This window comes from Pleurodeles waltl, chromosome 6 (assembly GCF_031143425.1).
Source record: "Pleurodeles waltl isolate 20211129_DDA chromosome 6, aPleWal1.hap1.20221129, whole genome shotgun sequence".
Lineage (NCBI taxonomy): Eukaryota > Metazoa > Chordata > Amphibia > Caudata > Salamandridae > Pleurodeles > Pleurodeles waltl.
In genome coordinates, this window is record NC_090445.1 from 604,299,492 (window position 1) to 604,321,573 (window position 22,082).

The following is a 22,082-nucleotide window of genomic DNA, read 5'->3' on the forward strand; positions in this document are numbered from 1 at the left end:
AGCCACAGATGACGTATCGGACGGTGCCAATACGTCATTTCCGCGTCTCCCCGTTGCCGGGGAAACGCGGCGAGAGCGAGGCACGCGGGACGGCGTTACCTGGGAAACCAAGACGGTTTCCCGGGACGGAAGAAGAAAAGGAGAGGATGCGCTGGGAAAAGGGGAGACGGACAAGGAGAAGGAGGACGAGAGGAGAGAGGAACACGGGGAGCAGAAGGAGGACGAGAGGAGAGAGGAACACGGGGAGCAGACGGAGGACGGGAGGAGAGAGGAGAGCGAGGAGAAGACGGAGGACGGGAGGAGAGAGAAGCACCAGAGCCTGGAAGACGGAGACAACCAGGAGGATCACTGCAACGCCAGCCACGACCCTGGAGGGTCGTGGCTAAGCAAGGTACGGTCCTTGTGGACACAGAAGAGGGGCATAAGTAAAAAAGGGACTGGGGAGGGAGTATAGAGGAGGGGTGGGAAGGGAGGTCTAGAAAGGGGCACCACGACCAGCACATCGGTGACACTTATTCTTCACTAAAATTAGATGTGGTCACGTCATTCCCCACTCCTCACTGGCACCAAACCCCCTACTTTTGTATTTACCTTTTCCCCAGTCCGGAGATAGTAGAGAGAGAAAACCCCGGTATAAACCCAATACTTACCCCAGCGTTTTTTCCTTCTGTTTCCGGTATCTTCCTGGATTCATCTGAGCGGGCAAGGCTGTACTCCCACCTGAAAAGACAACAAGACCAACATAAGAAATCACCGATTTGGAACAGATAAAAGAACAAGGACCGAATTACCGGAAAACCCATCGTACCTTTGTTAAAAACACTTTATTTCACCATATAACGTACAATAAACCACTTACCATAATCATAACAACACCTCTCCGTTGTCTTTATACTGTTCGACCTGGCACATAGTGCTTAGAAACAAAAATGCTTCGATGAGATGTTAACACGGCGTCGTGACGGAGTCGTTCCCAACAAGCCAACACCAGCGGCGCCGAACACGGAGTCGTGTAGACCCCCAAGTACAGTACCTTTGGTGAAGAGTGAAAACAAGCCGTTGCGCGAAGTCGGGGATCGCGGCGTCTGTGCGAAATGTTCAATCCGTGCACTTCGAGCGGCATCGGTCACGACGTGGTGTGGCGACTTCTACGGAGTCGCGGACTTCAGCGGAGCTGCTGCGGCGTCGGGCCTGCGAAGAGCGTCGCGTTCCAGCGAAGGTCACGGCGTCAGGTGCAGGCGGCGTTACCGGATTCAGCAGCGGCGTCGGTCCGAAGTCGATTTCCTTAGATTCCACCAGCTTTCCTTTCAAGGGCCCAGGGACTGGATAGGGCACCACTTGTCGGGGCAGGAGTCTCTCCAGAGACTCCAGGTGCTGGCAGAGAGAAGTCTTTGCTGTCCCTGAGACTTCAAACAACAGGAGGCAAGCTCTAACTCAAGCCCTTGGAGATTTCTTCACAAGATGGAAGGCACACAAAGTCCAGTCTTTGCCCTCTTACTCTGGCAGAAGCAGCACTGCAGGAAAGCTCCACAAAGCACAGTCCCAGGCAGGGCAGCACTTCTTCCTCGGCTATCAGCTCTTCTCCAAGCAGAGGTTCCTCTTGGTTCCAGAAGTGTTTCTAAAGTCTGTAGATTTGGGTGCCCTTCTTATACCCATTTTAGTCTTTGAAGTCACCTTTCTTCAAAGGGAACTCACACCTACTTGTGAAATCCTGCCTTGCTCAGGCAAGGCCTCAGACACACACCAGGGGGTTGGATCCGGCATTGTCAGAGGCAGGCACAGTCCTTTCAGATGAGAGTGACCACTCCACCCCTCCCTCCTAGCAGAGATGGCTAATCAGGAAATGCAGGTCACACCCCAGCCCCATTTGTGTCACTGTCTAGTGCGAGGTGAAAAACAACCCAACTGTCAAACTGACCCAGACCGGGAATCCACAAACAAGGCAGAGTCACAGAATGGTTTAAGCAAGAAAATGCTCACTTTCTAAAAGTGGCATTTTCAAACGCACAATCTTAAAATCAACTTTACTAAAAGATGTATTTTTAAATTGTGAGTTCAGGGACCCCAAACTCCACATGTCCATCTACTCTCTAGGGGAATCTACTCTCTAGGGGAATCTACACTTTAATCATATTTTATGGTAGGCCCCATGTTATCCTATGAGAAACGAGGTTGGCAGTATTTCACTGTCAGGACATATAAACCACATTACTATATGTCCTACCTTATCCATACACTGCACCCTGCCCTTGGGGCTACCTAGGGCCTACCTTAGGGGTGCCTTACATGTAAGAAAAGGGAAGGTTTAGGCCTGGCAAGTGGGTACACTTACTAAGTCGAATTTACAGTGTAAAAATACACTTATAGACACTGCAGTGGCAGGTCTGAGACATGATTACAGGGTTACTTGTGTGGGTGGCACAACCAGTGCTGCAGTCCCACTAGTAACATTTGATTTACAGGCCCTGGGCACCTCTAGTGCACTTTACTAGGGACTTAACAGTAAAACAAATATGCCAATCATGGAGAACCAATTACGTACACATTTTAAACAGGAGCACTTGCACTTTAGCACTGGTTAGCAGTGGTAAAGTGCCCAGAGTAACAAAAACAGTAAAATCAGAGTCCAGCACACATCAACAACCTGGGGAACAGAGGCAAAAAGTTAAGGGAGACCACGCCAAGGATTAAAAGTCTAACACGTGTCCCCCCCAGCTAAAAGTGGGGAGCAACTACCCAATCTCATGGGAGTTCTCATCACTAAGGCGGAAGAACCTGGACAGACCATCAGCATTGGCGTGCTCTGTACCAGGACGATGTTCCACCGTAAAGTCCATCCCCTGTAGGGAAATGGACAACCTCAACAGTTTTAGATTCTCACCCCTCATCTGCATTAACCATCTGAGGGGCCTGTGGTCGGTCTGAACTCGGAAGTGAGTCCCAAACAAGTAGGGTCTTAGCTTCTTCAGTGCCCAGACCACAGCAGACGCTTCGCGTTCTATGGCACTCCACCTACGTTCCCTGGGTAGTAACCTCCTGCTAATGAAGGCTACGGGTTGATCTAGGCCCTCTTCATTAAGCTGTGAGAGTACTGCTCCAATACCATGCTCTGAGGCGTCTGTTTGCACAACAAACTCTTTGGAGTAGTCAGGTGCCTGCAGCACAGGTGCTGTGCACATGGCAGCCTTCAGGGCATCAAAAGCGTTCTGGCAAGCCTCTGTCCAGATCACTTTCTTGGGTTGCTTCTTAGAAGTCATCTCAGTTAAGGGGGTAACAATGGTACCATATCCCTTAACAAACCTCCGGTAATATCCTGTGAGACCTAAAAAGGCTCTCACTTCATTCTGGGTCTTGGGAGGCTCCCAAGCCAGAATTGTGTCAATCTTAGGCTGTAGGGGTGCCACCTGGCCACTCCCCACCTGGTGGGCCTCTAGCACTCTCCAGAGGTGTTGCAGGTGTTCCTCCCATGTGGAACTAAACACAGCAATGTCATCCAGGTAGGCGGCACTGAACTCATCCAGTCCTGCCAACACCTGGTTGACCAACCTCTGAAAGGTGGCAGGGGCATTCTTCAACCCAAAGGGCATCACATTGAAGTGGAAGTGCCCATCTGGGGTAGAGAATGCTGACCTCTCCTTTGCCCCCTCAGTTAAGGCAATCTGCCAGTACCCAGATGTTAAATCAAACGTACTGAGGTACTTGGCAGCTCCTAACCGATCAATGAGCTCATCAGCTCGGGGGATGGGGTGTGCGTCAGTCTTGCTGACCGCATTGAGACCCCGGTAGTCCACACAGAACCTAAATTCTGGAGTGGCACCAGGAGCAGCAGCCTTTGGGACCAAGACCACTGGGCTGGCCCAAGGACTGCTGGAGTGCTCAATAACCCCTAGGGTTAACATTTTGGAGACTTCGTCCTTAATGCAAGCCCTGACCCTGTCAGTCACCCTGTAAACCTTATGTTTAACAGGTGTACTGTCCCCAGTGTCCACATCATGTGTGCACAGGTGTGTGACTCCTGGGATCAGGGAAAACAGCGAGGCGAACTGTCCCAGCACGTGGCGACAGTCCCTCTTCTGTTCCTCAGTCAGGGAGGGGGAGAGGATCACTCCCTCCACAGACCCATCTTTCTCTCCTGCAGACAGGAGGTCAGGAAGAGGCTCACTCTCTTCCTCCACCCCGTCATCTGTCGCTAGGAGCATGGATAGCTCAGTTCGCTCAAAGTGTGGTTTGAGGCGGTTGACATGTAGGACCCTCAAAGGGTTCCTGGGGGATTGCAAGTCTACCAGATAGGTGACCTCGCTCTTTCTTTCCACCACCTCAAAAGGCCCAGTCCACTTATCTTGGAGAGCCCTAGGCTCCACTGGTGCCATGACCCACACTTTTTGTCCAGGCTGAAACTCAACCAGAGTGTCATTCTGGTCGTACCACCGTTTCATATCCTCCTGGCTTGCTTCCAGGTTCTCCTGAGCGAGACTCCTGAAGCGGGCAGTCTGGTTTCTTAGTGCCAGCATGTAGCTAAATACATCCTGGGGTGGTTTACTAGGAGCTTTCTCCAAAGCCTCCTTCACCAGACTGAGCGGTCCCCTCACAGAGTGGCCATAGATGAGCTCAAAGGGGCTAAAGCCAAGTCCCTTTTGAGGCACCTCCCTGTAAGCGAACAGAAGGCATGGCAAGAGGACGTCCCACTCACGCCTCAAGGGCTCTGATAGGCCCTGAATCATGCCTTTCAAGGTGCGGTTGAATCTCTCAACCAGACCATTACTTTGGGGGTGGTAAGGGGTGGTGAACTTGTAGGTTACCCCACACACCTTCCACAGAGACTTCATATAAGTGGATATGAAGTTTGTACCTCTATCAGATACCCCCTCCTTGGGGAACCCCATGCGGGTAAAAACTCACATCAAGGCACGTCCCACCACGGGGGCAGTGACTGTCCTTAGAGGAATGGCTTCTGGGTACTGTGTGGCATGGTCCACCAAGACCAGGATGAACCTGTTGCCCATGGCTGTCTTGGGATCCAGAGGCCCCACAATGTCAATTCCTACCCTTTCAAAGGGAGTACTGACTACAGGTAAAGGTTGGAGGGGAGCTTTGCATTTCCCCCCATTCTTGCCACTTGCCTGACAAGTCTGACAAGACCTACAATAAGCAGCTGACTGCTTGTGCATCAAGGGCCAGTAAAAGTGGGAGACAAGCCTCTTATAGGTCTTGTCCTGCCCTAGATGTCCTGCCAATGGCACATCATGAGCCAAACCCAGTAGGAAGGCCCTGAAGCACTGGGGTACCACCAGCATACGAGCTGACCCAGGCTCAGGAATCTTAGGCTCACTATACAGGAGGCCACCCTCCCAATAAATCAGGTGAGTACCTGGTGCCTCGCCAGCCGCCTGGGCTCTAGCCTTCTGCCGCAGCCCCTCAAGAGTAGGGCACTCCTTCTGCGCTGTGCAGAATGCTTCCCTGGTGGGTCCCCCTTCCTGCTGCCACTGCGACAGCTCAGGGACCTCCCCCAGTTCAGCCACCTGTTCCCCTGTAGGCTCCGGGGCATCACCCTCAGGCTCTGCCTCCTCCTGGACCGTGGGAACTTCTGGGGCCAGTTTCCTGCGCCCCCTGCCCTTCCTCTTCTTGGTGGTCCCCTGGGCCACTGTTTCAGGCTCCAGGGGCTCTTGACTACCCTGATTGGCTGCCATAGACCGGGTGGATACGCATACCCACCCAGGCAGACCCAACATCTCCAAGTGAGACCTGTGTTCCACCTCCTTCCAAGGGGAATCCTCCAGGTCGTTACCTAGCAAACAATCAACAGGCATGGTTGGACTCACAGCTACTTTCCAGGGACCTGAGACCCCCCCCATTCAAAGGGAACCTGCGCCGCTCTGCAGAGGCGCTCAGAGTTGTCTACCGCAACTACTTGGTGAAGTACCCAGGGATCAATCTGCTCTTCAGACACCAGGTGACTCCTCACTGTAGTCACACTGGCTCCTGTGTCTCTCAGAGCCTCCACCCTCTGTCCATTGATGGTCACCCATTGCCTGTATTTCTTAGTGTTATCAGGCACTAGGTTTCTCTGGACCATCTCACTGTCCCCTAGTGAGACAAGGGTCATTTCTGCTGGTTCCCACCCACCTGAAACCAACTCCTCCCCAAGCGCTACACTGGCCAAACCCTGGGACGGTGCACCAGTGGGTGCCAGTGTACTTTTGGGGCATTTGGGGTCCCCCCTCACATGACCCACCTGGTCACATGCATAGCACTTACGTGGGGGAACACCTGCCACTGGCTTCCCTTTGGACAACCATGGCTTCTTTTCACTGGGGGTTTGGGAATCTTTACCCTGGGAATCAGTTTGGGGCCCTTTAGAGAACTCCCCCTGTTTGCCCTTACCCCCCCTTTCTTCTGAGAGGGACCCTGCCCACCCCTGGCGTGGTCTCCCCCATACCTCTTTTGGACCCTGGTGCTCTCCCAGCGGTCCGCTTCCTGCGCAAGCTTCCTGGGGTCAGTCAGCTTGCTGTCAATGAGGTGCTGGCGCAGCTCTGGAAAACATAAACTGTACAAGTGCTCCCAAGCAATTAAATTGTAAAGCCCCTCATACGTGTTTGCCTTGCTGCCCTTCACCCAACTATCCAGTGACCTGCAAAAAGAATCAACACATTCCAACCATGTTTGGGATTCCTTTCTCTTGTAGGATCTAAACTTCTCCTTGTACTGCTCAGGGGTGAGACCATACCTGGTGAGTAAGGCCTCCTTCATGACAGGGTAGGTGAGACTCTGAGCATCCCCTAAGGCCGTCAGTGTGTCCCTCTCCTCTGCCTCAAAATGCTTCCACAGGGCTGCCCCCCAATGAGCTTCAGGGACCATGTTCATGTGGAGAGCTGACTCATAACCCTTGAACCACAAGTAGATATCATCCTCCCTCTTATAATCCCTCACAAGGTCTTTTGGGATGTGTACCCTTCTCTCTGGCTGCACTGTAGGATTGCTGCCACCATCCCTACTGGACTGGCTCCTCTGATCTAACTCCTTTAAGTTAAGCTCATGAGCCAGCTGCATCTTCCTTTCCTCAAGGACTGCTCTTCTCTCATCTCTTTCTTTCTCCAGATTGAGCTTCTGCAGCTCCAATTGGTATGCCCTCTCTGCCTGTCTGTCCTGCAACTCCTCAGGTGTCAGGCCCTTGAATGAGACACTGCTACCTGCCCTGGAGACCTTCTCCCTGGACATAACAGGCCCACCCACAATACCATTGTGTACTGAACACTCTTCCTCATCCTCCTCATCTCCCTCATCCTCTGTGTGTCCTTCAGTGCTCTTGGCTGTCACCCAGGCCCTCAGCGCCTTTTGCAGCTCCTCCTTCCTGGATGAGCTCTTAATGGGACAGTCAAAACTTTTACAGAACTGCTTCAACTGAGCTTTGGTATAACTCTCCAATTTCTCAAGGTCAAAGTCAGCTCCAACTGATGCATCTCCAAGTAGAGACATGATGAAAGGTAAAAAGAGTGCAAAGTTCCAAATGCAGAAACAAGTTCCCAAATGAAGTTCAAAGTCAATCAAGGATCAGCGAAAAAAAACAAAGTGGATGTAGGGAAAAATCCACAATAAGAGAAAAAGCAAAAATCTCAAGACAAGCAGTATGTGGTCATGTAGTGGTCTGAACTCAAACAGTAGTGTACACTTAATTACTGTATGTCAAGTACAAATACAAGTCCAAATCCCAACCGCTGATCACCAATGTTGGAAATGGGGTCTTTGGTTGACAGTCAGGTTACCCCCTGTTCAAGCAAGGACCCTCACTCTAGTCAGGGTAAAAGAGTTTCACCCTCAGCTAACCCCTGCTTACCCCCTTGGTAGCTTGGCAGAGCAGTAGGCTTAACTTCAGAGCGCTAGGTGTAAAGTATTTGTACCAAAACACACAGTAAATTAATGAAAACACTACAAAATGACACAACACCAGTTTAGAAAAATAGGAAATATTTATCTAAACAAAACAAGACCAAAACGACAAAAATCCAACATACACAAGTCAAATTATGAATTTTTAAAGATTAAACTCAAAAATAGCGCTTAGAAACAAAAATGCTTCGATGAGATGTTAACACGGTGTCGTGACGGAGTCGTTCCCAACAAGCCAACACCAGCGGCGCCGGACACGGAGTCGTGTAGACCCCCAAGTACAGTACCTTTGGTGAAGAGTGAAAACAAGCCGTTGCGCGAAGTCGGGGATCGCGGCGTCTGTGCGAAATGTTGAATCCGTGCACTTCGAGCGGCATCGTTCACGACGTGGTGTGGCGACTTCCACGGAGTCGCGGACATCAGCAGAGCTGCTGCGGTGTCGGGCCTGCGAAGAGCGTTGCGTTCCAGCGAATGTCACGGCGTCAGGTGCAGGCGGCGTTACCGGATTCAGCAGCGGCGTCTGTACAAAGTCGATTTCCTTAGATTCCACCAGCTTTCCTTTCAAGGGCCCAGGGACTGGATAGGGCACCACTTGTCAGGGCAGGAGTCTCTCCAGAGACTCCAGGTGCTGGCAGAGAGAAGTCTTTGCTGTCCCTGAGACTTCAAACAACAGGAGGCAAGCTCTAACTCAAGCCCTTGGAGATTTCTTCACAAGATGGAAGGCACACAAAGTCCAGTCTTTGCCCTCTTACTCTGGCAGAAGCAGCACTGCAGGAAAGCTCCACAAAGCACAGTCCCAGGCAGGGCAGCACTTCTTCCTCAGCTATCAGCTCTTCTCCAAGCAGAGGTTCCTCTTGGTTCCAGAAGTGTTTCTAAAGTCTGTAGATTTGGGTGCCCTTCTTATACCCATTTTAGTCTTTGAAGTCACCTTTCTTCAAAGGGGACTCACACCTACTTCTGAATTCCTGCCTTGCTCAGGCAAGGCCTCAGACACACACCAGGGGGTTGGAGCCGGCATTGTCAGAGGCAGGCACAGTCCTTTCAGATGAGAGTGACCACTCCACCCCTCCCTCCTAGCAGAGATGGCTAATCAGGAAATGCAGGTCACACCCCAGCCCCCTTTGTGTCACTGTCTAGTGCGAGGTGAAAAACAACCCAACTGTCAAACTGACTCAGACAGGGAATCCACAAACAAGGCAGAGTCACAGAATGGTTTAAGCAAGAAAATGCTCACTTTCTAAAAGTGGCATTTTTAAACGCACAGTCTTAAAATCAACTTTACTAAAATATGTATTTTTAAATTGTGAGTTCAGGGACCCCAAACTCCACATGTCCATCTACTCTCTAGGGGAATCTACACTTTAATCATATTTAAAGGTAGCCCCCATGTTATCCTATGAGAGAGACAGGCCTTGCAACAGTAAAAAACGAAGTTGGCAGTATTTCACTGTCAGGACATATAAACCACATTACTATATGTCCTACCTTATCCATACACTGCACCCTGCCCTTGGGGCTACCTAGGGCCTACCTTAGGGGTGCCTTACATGTAAGAAAAGGGAAGGTTTAGGCCTAGCAAGTGGGTACACTTGCCAAGTCGAATTTACAGTGTAAAAATACACTTACAGACACTGCAGTGGCAGGTCTGAGACATGATTACAGGGTTACTTGTGTGGGTGACACAACCAGTGCTGCAGGCCCACTAGTAACATTTGATTTACAGGCCCTGGGCATCTCTAGTGCACTTTACTAGGGACTTAACAGTAAAACAAATATGCCAATCATGGAGAACCAATTACGTACACATTTTAAACAGGAGCACTTGCACTTTAGCACTGGTTAGCAGTGGTAAAGTGCCCACAGTAACAAAAACAGTAAAATCAGAGTCCAGAACACATCAACAACCTGGGGAACAGAGGCAAAAAGTTAAGGGAGACCACGCCAAGGATGAAAAGTCTAACACTAACCATCACACTTCTACAGGTGTGGCAGTTCAAACTATTTCTGGCCCCTAAAGTTATATGAATGGCTTTGGCAGCATATATTAGTTGTTTTTAATGTATATTGAACTCATTAATAAATGTTTTTGTTCTTGTCTGCAAATTACACAAGAAGCTCCACTCTGTGGCAGACTGTTATATGTGCCAGTGTTGACAATTAAATGCCGGTGCCGAGCACAGGAAGCAACTAGCTCAAATTAAGCACTGGTTGCATGTCTATGTTCAGACTGAAAGTGCCCTTTTTTTGTGAGTGCACTTCTGATTGAATGTATGATGTCCAGATCACAAACTGGACCCAAGCGTATAGAGCAAAGAATTTTGCCTGTGCCCAGCTTGGTATAAGCTTGTGTTTACACATTACCTTGGGCAGTCCTTCCTCAACCCTTGAAGTGAGGCTGTATAACAGTGGCTACTTCAACCTCATTGAGCTTTTTCAGAGAAGTACATTTCTCCCTATATTATATTGTATTGTATTGTATTGTATTGCAACATTTATATAGAGCTTAATGCTACCCTTATGTTGGACACTAAAGCACTTACCTACATTTGTAGAAACTTACCGCTACCCCAAGGGTGCTGTCTTTGTTTTGTGATCCGATGCCGGAAGTGTCTCCATGTCATGAATGAGAACCATTGAGGTGTGGGTATCATGTTATGTGACACACCATGTAGCAGTGTGGTGGATGATGAGATGTGAGACACAGACATGCAGTTTTATGCTTTTCAATATGCTGGTAGCTATGAACAGCTTTGCAGATCCCTTAGAGATATTCTTATGATTATAGTCTGCTTATCTGGTTACTGCGCTGCATTGTCCAAACTGAGATTATGGGGGTCATTCCGACCCCGGCGGGCACCGCCCGCCGGGCAGAGACCGCCAGAAGACCGCACCACTGCGGCGGTCATTCTGACTTTCCCGCTGGGCGGGCAGGCGACCGCCAAAAGGCCGCCCGCCCGCCCAGCGGGAATGCCCCAGCAACGATGAAGCTGGCTCCGAATGGAGCCGGCGGAGTTGCTGGTGTGCGACGGGTGCAGTGGCACCCGTCGCGATTTTCAGTGTCTGCTAGGCAGACACTGAAAATCATTATGGGGCCCTGTTAGGGGGCCCCTGCACTGCCCATGCCTATGGCATGGGCAGTGCAGGGGCCCCCAGGGGCCCCACGACACCCGTTCCCCGCCATCCTGTTCCTGGCGGTTTTTACCGTCAGGACCAGGATGGCGGGAAGGTGGTCAGAATCCCCATGGCGGTGCTGCGAGCAGCGCCGCCATGGAGGATTCTTTGTGGCAGGGGTAAACCGGCGGGAAACCGCCGGTTGCCCTTTTCTGACCGCGGCTTTACCGCCACGGTCAGAATTGCCCATGAAGCACCGCCAGCCTGTTGGCGGTGCTTCCGCGGCACTCTGCCCTGGCGGTTTTCAACCGCCAGGGTCAGAATGACCACCTTTGTGTATAGTTGTGGTCCTGAGCTGGCAGGGTGGGAGCGTGTAAAAAGTGGAGATAGCTGCACATAGCCATTTTTACTAGCATCGTACATGTGAGTGTCATTGGACTTGAAGAAAGAGATGTCAGAAGTAAATTAAGTTTCAGCTGAATAAACATGTGGTGCTCCATTTTGGTAATCTTTGTGGGTACTAGGTCAATGTTCTTTTTTTAAGGTATACTTGTAGTGAATGGTTATCAAAATCTGAAGATGTTGCTAGGGAATGTGTTTTTGTGACCTCTTTGTCTTAGTATGTCAGGGTTGTGCCTAGTGATGTTAAATCTGCCTCATGTGCTGTTTGTAATTAAGGTGAAATGTATTTCTGTGTATTCCGTGTGGCAAATGTCTCACGTTATAACGAACTGTAGACAGCTACCTACATTGCTTGAACTGAGGACGAGGGCGAAATGGCTCCACGTGAGGCAGACTGATGAGTCATTACCCCCTCAATGGTCCCCTTTATCCCAGTGAATCACCGTATGAGGTGGCCCCACCCACCACAGGACTATGGATATGCGAGTTCCCTTTCTAGTGCTATGAGTTCTTCGGATTTAAGCATCTCCACCTCCCACCTTCTACACATCCTGTGCATTTTTCCTGTCACCGACAGCTAAGCCTACGCATTTTCTTTGTGCTTGCTGTTTGCTTGCTTTATGTTTCCTTACTGTGATTCTTGGCGAGCCTCATAGCTCCTGCACCACCCACGGATGCCCTCCTCGTCCATGTACAAGGCTGGGATGGGGAGTATAACGTCGGCAGTGCAGGAGGCCTACTTCAGACACCCTCAAGGGGGTTTCTGAGAAATGCGCCGTGCGTAGATGCGCTCTTAGTGCAGGAAAGGCTCTAGGCTGGATTTTTGGAGCAACCAAGTCTTGTATTTTGTGAGACGTATTTAAGGAGGTTGAAAAAGGGCTCAAGTTGTGATTCCTGCCGAACAACGGCAGCCGGTTCAGTGAGGTGTACTGAGAAGCTTAGTAATCTTGAGGCTTTGGGGGACGATGATGCATCCAAATTTCTTGGGCAGATTTAGAGCACCTTATTGGGCAGGCGGTTGATGAAATAGTCAATGATTCTCAATTTAAGAGGCAGCAGTTGGATCAGTTGAAATGCCGGCCCTAAAGAAAAGTGTGTGCTGGGAAAGACTTTTTCTGATATGCTCAGTCACAAATGAAAAGTATTGGGGTTTGATAAAACGACTCAGCACGAGGAGCGATTTTATGCTCAGTATAGTGAATCCTGGGGGGGGGGAGTTTGTTAGCTTCAGATTTTTCGACAATCATGCTGGCACATGGTGGTAAAATACATTATACTACAAGCAAGGCGCACGAGAAGTGATTAAGGGACAGTGGAAAGGGAGAGGAATGTGGATTGGGGGTGTACTAAGTGAGAGAAAACGCATTATTTAGTTAAATGACCAACATTTTGACGTCTTTCCAAACAGAGAGAGGTGGTGTGTGTTTTTGGTGGTGTGTGTAAAAACTCCTGGTGAAATCCGACAAACACCTCACCATACCCGGCTGAAAGCACCTGCACCCAACGATTTATCACAAAATACATTTGTTAGGGAGTGAAACACCCCACACACACCCCTGAAGCTACGCCTCTCGCCCTGAAGAATATACCCTTAAAGCAATAGAAAGATGTTGACAAACTGAATATTCCTCAGTTCCTTAATAAAATGTATTTGATAGAGGTTTAAGAGGAGAGAGGATTCCACAGATTTCGAAGGTGAAGTCCATTGTTTCATCCATGATATCTTAAACATCATTATCAGCCGAAGAAACCACGTTATATGATCCGATTAATAGGAAAGTGGAATCATTACTTAAAGGTCTTTTGCTTCTGCCAATTTTGCTATTAGGACCAGAGCCGGTGCAGGTTATGCATCCCAGGTCCTTCTCAAAGAATTCTAGAGGCTCTTTGACTGTTTTCTGGAGAAGGCAGACCCCCCAGCGATTTTAGCAAATATGGAGGTAATAGCTCAATTCCTGTCAGATGTGTCTTTTGACAGTTTGTTGACTTTGGCTGCGGGGGCAGCTATTGCAGGAAGAAGAAACTGGTGGGTGAAGCCTTGGAAGTTGCAAACCACTCAGTGGTCCTTGATACACAAGGTTCTCTTCTCTAGCATGAAGCATTTTGGGAAGAAGCTTAATGAAAGATATTGAAGCCTTACAAACTTTTCCAAGGGAAAAAATCCATCATGCAGAAGCAAAATCAACAGTGGCAGGAAGGTAAACGTCCTTTTCCTTTTGCGGTCGGGTTCATGGTCGCGGAGCCGTGTTTGCTAACAAAGCCCGACCTCAAGGACATTCTGATGAAGGCACTGCTCACAAATGACCATATGGTAGTGGGGCCAGACTGAAAGTCTTCCTTCCAAAATGGATTTTTGATGTTACAGATCATTGGGTGCTCTCGATTATTTAGGAGGGTTACCAAATCTCCTTCATTCAGTGCCTTTCAGTTCCAGTGTTCAATGTGACTCCTCTCTCCTCCAACAGCACGAAGAGAGAAGCTATTCAGTCAGGCATAGAACAGTTGCTTCTCAAGCAAGCAACTATCCCAGACCTGGCTCATTAAGAGGGAGAGGGTTTCTATTCATCTTTCTTTTAGTGTTTAGTGGAAACCAGATGGTTCAGTTCAGCCAATGTTGAACCTTAGACCCTTGAACAAGTGGATACATTTAGAAACTTTTTTAATGATCACATTACAGTGATCATACCGTTGATCAGGAAAGGAGATGTTCTGGTGACGCTGGATCTGGAAGACACGTACTTCCACGTGCCCATCCATCCTGAGAGTCAGCCCTTTCTGAAGTTTTGTGTACAGGAGAGGCCTTTTCAATTCCAGACACTGCTGTTCTGATTGGCCACATCCCCAAGAATCTTCACAGAGGCATTGGCTCCAGTTGTTGATGTATTATAACTTAAAGGATTTTCTATCTTTCCACCCATAGATGACTGCCTCTTTTTCAAAGGCTCAAGAGAAAGTGATGGTGACAACAGGCCTTCTTTGCCAATAGGGGTTCAAATTAAACATCCTGAAGTCGAACCTGTTACACGCTCAGACTAGACAGTTCACAGGAGTGCCATTTGATACACAAAAGGGATCTGTGTTTTTCTCTCAAGAGAGGATCAAATCAAAGGAACCTTTGAACTCTATTAGCTCAGTCCTCTGCAACAGCACAATGTTGGTTGAGTGTCCATGGACTCATGGCATTGACAACAGCTGTAGTACCATGATGCAGTTTTCACTTGAAGCCCCATGTAATCCACCACCTGAGTCACTGAGATCCAGACGTAGGTTCAGGTGACTAGAGAAGTAGTTCAGGATCTTAGTTGGTGGTTGCACACTCCCAATTTGGAGAAGGGGATTCAATTTCAGATGTCTCTTCTGCTTCAGTTGATGACAGATGCTAGTCTGTATGGGTTAGGGTGCAAACCTGTTAGAATGGGAATGCAAGGGGAAATTGCCCAAAGTATACAGACGTAAATTGGCTGCCGACACAAATTTGCCCTTCGGTGAAATCCCATTCACTATCTTGGAGGGTGGTCTACATTCCAGGGAGCTGAATTTTCGTGCAGAAAACCTGAGGAACAATTTGCCTTCCTCAGATTTTTATCATCTGGCGATTCTACAGCTTGCACAGAAATGTCAACTGTTTGGGTACCCATGGATAGACATGCTTACAGGAAACTCAATACTACCCCTGGTTTCTCAGAAGTCAACTGTCCACAAGCTTAGGAAGTGGATGTCTTAGCAATTCCCTGGCCCAGGGTCTCCTAAATGCTTTCCTCCTGAAGGTGCTTCATAGGATTCTAGGGAGAGGGTGTTGGTGATCCTGGTAGCTCCTTTTTGGTCAAGTAGGCCTTGATTCTTACTATTCACAAGCTTAGCCAAGGGCAGGTTCTCAAGAATCCAGATCTCCTATCTCCATTACAGTTTTCAGAATTGTTTCCAAGCTAATTGGGACACCTCTTTCTAATGGCCTGGAGCTTGAAAAGTGAACTATGTAAGATTCGGGTTGCTCCTCTCAAGTTCCAGAGGAACTTCAACAGTCAAGGAAAGATTCTATGTTCTTACAAAGAACTTTGGAATTCTTTTTCGAGGTGTTTTTCTTCTAAAACTCTAGATTCCACTTCAGAAGATCAGTATCAGATTTTGGAATTTTTAAGAGAAGATTTTCTTAAGGATCTGGCTCCATCAACTCTATTTGCTCAGTGGACACCCGCTATGGCATTAGCGGGTGTGAGTGAAGAGTAAGCCTTGTAAAACCCTTTTGTCTTCAGGTTGCTGAGAATCCAGGTTAAGGAAGTTGATAATTTCAAATAATGTTCCATCTTGGGACTTTCCCACTGTGTTAAAAGGTCTGCAGTGTGGATATTTTGCACCCATAGAACCGGGTGATAATTTGGTTTACAGTAAATATGGCCTTTTTACAGGCACTCTCTTCAGAGCTGGGGTCCCTAATGATATTGTACCCACATCTTAAGGTATTACCAGACAGAGTGGTTGTACAACCATACCATAAATAAATTCCCAAAGTCAACACCAGGTTTAATCTAGACCAGGGGATCTTTTTGCTGGTCTTTCAGGAGGCTGATCAGCGGCACGATTTTTATCACTTGATGGGAGAAGGGCTCTTTTGTGTTATTTGAAACGTACTAGTGAGTTACAATCCTCAAAGGCACTCTATGTTTCTTTTGGGAATGTCAGAAAAGGGTGGGAGTTTTTCTCATCTACCCTAAGTGGATGGATTAGGCAGCCAATTTCCCAGGTTTATAAAGCTGTCGGAGAGAGTACGCCTTCTCGGATCTGTTTCTGCAACATGGGCAGAGGTAGGTGGAGTTTCCATTCATGACATTTGCAGGGCGGCTACCTGGGCTTCTCATCATTCATTTTTCTCATCATTTACATGTCAAACATTACAGGTTAGAAGTGATGAATGAAACATCTTGTAATTTTGGTGTCAATGTTAAAACTGCAATGCAGTAATTGTTGTGGTAAAAAACTGTACTAACATCAAAAGATGGTGCAGATATTTATAGTTTATGACAGTGGTTCCCAACCTTTTGACTTCTGTGGACCCCCACTTTATCATTACTGGAACCCGGGGACCCCCACTGAATCATTTTTGGAATCTGGGGACCCCCCACTTAGTCATTACTGAAAGCTAGGGACCTAATCTGTTAATATTATTTAATTTTCTAAGCAGTCTCAAAACCCCCTGAAGAGGTTTTGCGGACTCCCAGGGGTCCCCGGCCCACAGGTTGGGAACCACTGGTTTATGATATCTTCACATGGTTATTGACTGAGACAAGGGGGGCCATTGAGGTGGTAATGAAACCATTACTTACTGGCAAACATCATTACCCCTAAATTGATCCTTCTCGTCCCAGTCAGGCACCTGCCTGGTGAGTATTTCTTCTGCACATACCTTTGTTTCATGCTGTTCTCCCCTGCGGTTAGTATTTCTTCTGTACATACCTTTCTGATGCTTTTGGAACTCAGGGTGTGTGGATGGTGGGAGGTGCTTAAACCCCTAGAGCTCATAGCGCTAGAAAGCAGACTTGTGTAGGAATAGGCCTGTGGTGGGCGTGATCTCCTTATATGGAGTTTGACTGCGACAAGGGGAACCAATTTCTGGGTAATGACGTTTATCAGTAAGTAATGGTTTTGCTCCCAGGTTACTCCTGGTTTCCTCCCTCTTCATACTTCAAAGGGTGGGTAACGGGAGCCAACCTGCGGACTGTGCATACTGGATTAAATCGATTGCAGTGTTGTGAGGTACTGTGTATGGTTGTATGCACCAACTGCCCTGTGCAAAAATGTGACATTTGCACTGACGGGCCAAGCAAAATGAGCTTGTCTCTTGGAACAGGTCATTTTTGCGCTAGTTGTTTGATGCGAAAGATTGCTCATCTGCACAGATACGAAATGGCCTGTTTTCTGCCCCTCAGAGTGCTGAAGTTACCTTGGTAAGTAATCTTCGTTTCGTCATCGGGGCCGTATGATATGCGGGCGATAGTTCGCCTGACACACTCTGCGACCTGGTTTTCTAAAATCATAGCGGGCCATCAGCATTCATGTCCGTATGACTGTTTTTTGCCAGTTGTCGGGGGGAGGGAGGGCGTTGATAAAAGAAACCTTTAGTAACAGATGTCCCTCCATATGTATGTGCCTTTGGCCAGCGCTGAGAACCTGGGAGGCTGAAAGGTGGGGGGAGGGTGGGGGTGTTAAAGGTGAGCGGTGACGAGGGCTGTTCCGTCGTGATGGGAACACAGTGATGTGAGTTGACGTGCTTCCCTCGTTCGCTAGTGAGACCCCTTTTAATTCTCTCCTGTTGTACAAAGAGAGCAAGGACACGCTCTTACGTTAAGAAAGGTACCAGCAGATTGCGTTTCGCTCCGGTAAGCTTTGAGTAAATGGGCACGATTAGTGACAGGTGTTGGTGTGCACGTCGTGTTCCGGGACAGATCAGTGCTAGGTGGGGGCACCTGCGTACAACAGGAAGCCACGGTGGCGCATCTATTTAAACAAACCCTGGGGCTCGAGCTTGTCTTGGTTTATTCCCCAGCCAGTATAGATCAAAGAGATGGAACGATAATATTAAAGCAAACATTTTTTGTATTACCATTTCAGTTTTAATTATAACTTGTTTTTAACTAGCATATCAATCCGCCCTAAAACCGCTCTGACACTACTTGAGTGGAACGGGCCGTGAACTTGTAAAAAGCCAATGCTTTTAGCCCGGCTTGCAGTGTGGTAGGAGTATCAGTGCTCAGAGATGAGGCCTTCTTGCGCAGTTTTTAACAAAACCATTTGTGCTTTTTTGGGGAAACTTTATCATGGCAAAAGGCAATTTTTTGTGGATATTTCGGTGGTGTACTATATTTCTTCCATTTAAGTACAACACTAGTAGCATCAGCTGAATCTAGGATGTCTCAGCGCAGTCACCAGCATGCTCTAGGCGCCGGGACTGTCCCCCCGTTGGCTATCCACCAGGTATCTACGGCAGCCCTCCACCTGCAGCATACCTGTTTTTAGGAAGAACGGCCTCCTCCCTTGTGTGTGTGGGGAAGATTCTAACTTGCATGCATAGCGGCTTCCGCAGCCCGCCTCTTCTTTTTTAATTTTTGTACAGGTGGTTCCCCCTTGGCCTGCAGTTTGTTTTTATAGGGGTGCGGCCCACTGTGCTGTTGCTAACCGGGGTGTACCCCAAGACTCATGCTCCCCCCACTCTTTTAATTTTCCCATCTGGACCACCTACAGGGTGTTTTCCCATGGTGCACAACACTGGGGAAAGGTCTGTTGACCAGAAAGCCACTTCAACTGGACCACTTACCTCATCGGCAGCAGAACTGCAGTCGTTCAGGGGTAGCACTAAGGTGGAATGTCACCCTGGCTGGGCCCTCCCAGTCAATCCAGACGCTGCACTGAGCAGTGTCAGGATTGGCTTCAGGGCAGGCTGGGAGCCTGTGTCTGCAGCAACGGAGGCAGAGGAGGGGAGCGGCACATGGGGTTAAGATGTTTTTTGAAATTTTTTATTTTATTTTAATTTCCCTACCACCCCCTCTCCCATGCGCCACGCCACCCCGCCCCATCTTTTTGCCACGAGCCGCTCCTGTATTGGCTATACCTAAAAAAAGGTGGTAACATATACTTTACCAAAATGCAGTAGTAACATAATTTTCTTCTGAAGTGTAATTCACTCTGGACGATTCACCACCCCATGAATCACCTCTAAGGTGGTGATGGTGTGGCCCACTGCTACAAGGTACAGTTATGGAAGAAATTGGAAACATTTTTTTCCATGAAGATTGAGTTACCAACCTTCACTAAATCAGAAACTAATGCTCACAAGCACACAGATCATACATAACACAGCAGCAAAAGTATGTATTTTCGAAACACATGTATCAGACAAAGCACAAGCAGAAGCAGTGTAAGCTTCCTTTATACACAAAACAGATACAACATGGACATGATATAAGCTGTACAGATCTAACTCACACTGTCTCTCTTTCACCTTCCAACCCCTCCACAAACATACACACTCGCTCTCTCTCAGCAGTGTATCTTCATTCATACACACAGTCAGCAGCAGGGAAATCTACATACATTCACTCACACGGTTGCACTTTACCATACACGCTCCTGCATACTCACACTCTCATTCTCATATTCTCTTTCTTGGCAACTCTCAGTGCCTTCATTGCCCTGAAATGGAACGTCTCTTCTAAAAATCACACTTTTTAAGTGAACACATTCACTTTGCTCCGAAACATTCAAAAGCCCACTGCGAGTGTCTCTTGGACCTGCCTATCTTTGACAGTACATATAGTAATAATATGGTAAAGGCTATGGTTGCTCTGGCCCCTGCGTCAGTAAAAGGACCTAATCAGGAGGTCAGCATACTAGTCTAGTTCTAAAAAGAACTGAGGGAGGGCAGGAAAACACTGAGAATGTTCGAACTATTAAGGTGCCAAAACCTCTCACAGTGTGCTGAACAAACCAAATATAAAAAACAAATATAAAAAAGATTAAAAGAATAAATCACCCATGTAAAAAAAGGGAGCTAAACTAAGCAAAAAAGAGACCAAACACTTTTCAATTAGCCACTCTCCCTAAATCAGACTGCATGTGGAACCTTTTTAAAGAAATATGTGAGTTCTTTAACATCTTTGTAGAAAACTTAAAAATGATTACACAGTTACTTGTATCTTATGGGATTAACGTGCCTGTGAGACCACTCCACTAACAGCCAAAACCACCAGCTCTATATCAATTTGATTTGGTTAGACTAATTACCAAAACCAAATACTCCTCTCACCTCGACCTGATCAATAACTCTCTCTTACAAAGAAATGGCCGTGAATGCTTAGAAACTACTCAGATCTCTCCCCTTATAAAGAAAACAATGGATTGACCCAGCAGGCCGTAATGATTTCCAACCAGTCTCAACCCCCATTCCTCGCAAAAGTCTGAAGAGCTGCGTTGAGTCCCAACTCAACACTTTATTGAGGAAAACAATGTATTCAACGAAATGTAGTCAGGTTTCAGGACCAGGCTCAGCACCAAGATTGCAATTTTGAAAATAGTTGATGGTGTTCTCCACGTCCTAGACCAAAGGGACTCATGCATCTCCCTTCTTGATCTTTCAGGTGCCTTCAGCACTGTGCACCTTGCCACCCACCTGAAAATACTCAAGGAATAAAAAGCACTAAATGGTACAGCCCTTAACTGGTTTGTGTAGTTGGAAAATAAGAACCAGAGTGTCAAGTTGGCGAACGTCTTATCCAGTTAATTTACTATATAAGAAGGAGCCCACCCTGAGATCTATTCTTTCTCCTACCCTTTTTAAACTTACTTGAAACAACTAACCCACACATGTTTGTGGCTGCAACATCTCGTGCCATTTTTATGTTTACGACAATTAGCTGTATCTGAGAACCCCCTCCCACCAAAGATGTTAAACCCACGATCTGTGTCCTTCAGAATATTCATCCTTGGATGTCTAGTCAGCACTTGAAAATGAATGTAATGAAAATAAAGTCCATTTGAGATTCCCAGCTTAACTGTAGCACTCCCTGAAATAGATATTATACTTACAATCCCTACAGTTGTAGTATTAGGACTTGACTTGTAGGAATCTTCCAAAAAATACATCAAGCAAGCCCCCTTTAGAGCAGCTACTAGGCTGGCCACTGGCACTTGAAAGTTCTACCACATGTCGCCGGTGTGGGTCTCACTGAAGTGGTTACCCATTGAAGCAAGGGGCAGGTTTACGCTGGAATGTATCACATATAAAGCTCTTTTTCGAGAACACCCAAGTACCTTGCTCAAAATCTGTCTGTTTCAGGGGGACAACTCCGTGAAAGAAAGAGTCTGCTACTTGAAACACCTGGATTCATGAAAGCAAACCCTCTTTCTCCAACAACGCTCCAGGGATTCCGAACTCCATTCCTTCAGAAATTACGACAGTCATCTACTACGATGCATTAAAAATAGATCTTGGTCGTAGTTTTTCAACATTATCTTCAGGTTTAACTGCTCCTATCCAACATTACTGAAACTAGTTTTCCTAGTCACTCCTTAGACATTGAGCTGTTTTTTAGAGACACTATCCTTCACCATGTTTTTCATTGCCTATTTATATATTTCTATGATTATTTCAGTTCATTACGTGCAAGGAACGTCTTCTGTGTAATGTTCTGTGCCACCCAGCAGGCCTAGATCACACTATACACAAATCTCAAATAAAAAGACACATACACAAATAAGAAAAAGTTTTAAAACCTCCTTCATCAAAACATATAAACCATAAGGGTTAGATTACTATTGTCAAAAAGAAACACTGATCTTCCTCTTGTCAGAGTCTATATTTCCATGGTAGGAAAGCATTAGAACACGTCATGCTACATGGTGATACATTCTGTTTATTAGAGCTTAAAACTCCAAACCTGCCTCAGTTTTCACAAATCATCACAGTCATCACAAAGTCAGTTGGACATGTCGGTTTCAAGTTATTCACAACCTAGCAACCGTCAGATTGTGTAGAATGAAATATCCGACCAAGACCCCTTCTAGTCTTACGATCTGTTTTGGTATGTTCAGCCTTGCACCCCCTAGTTTAATAATGGTTTTTGGTATGTTTACCCAGGCTCCATCAGTCTTATGATCTGTTTGGTGTGTTCACCCATGCTCCTTCTTGTCTTACA

At 47.4% G+C, this 22,082-nt stretch overlaps 1 protein-coding gene and 1 long non-coding RNA gene across 2 annotated transcripts in view; one reads left to right on the forward strand and one right to left on the reverse strand.

The window, feature by feature from the left end:
- LOC138302001 (uncharacterized) overlaps positions 1 to 722 on the reverse strand; it is an 82,430-nt gene extending 81,708 nt beyond the window's left edge. The window contains exon 1 of the long non-coding RNA XR_011205211.1: positions 651 to 722. This is a non-coding gene — a long non-coding RNA (uncharacterized lncRNA). The remainder of the gene's footprint in view (positions 1 to 650) is intronic.
- Positions 1 to 22,082, forward strand: part of ELAPOR1 (endosome-lysosome associated apoptosis and autophagy regulator 1) — a 344,279-nt gene that overhangs the window by 98,388 nt on the left and 223,809 nt on the right. The gene's annotated exons all lie outside the window — the stretch shown is intronic.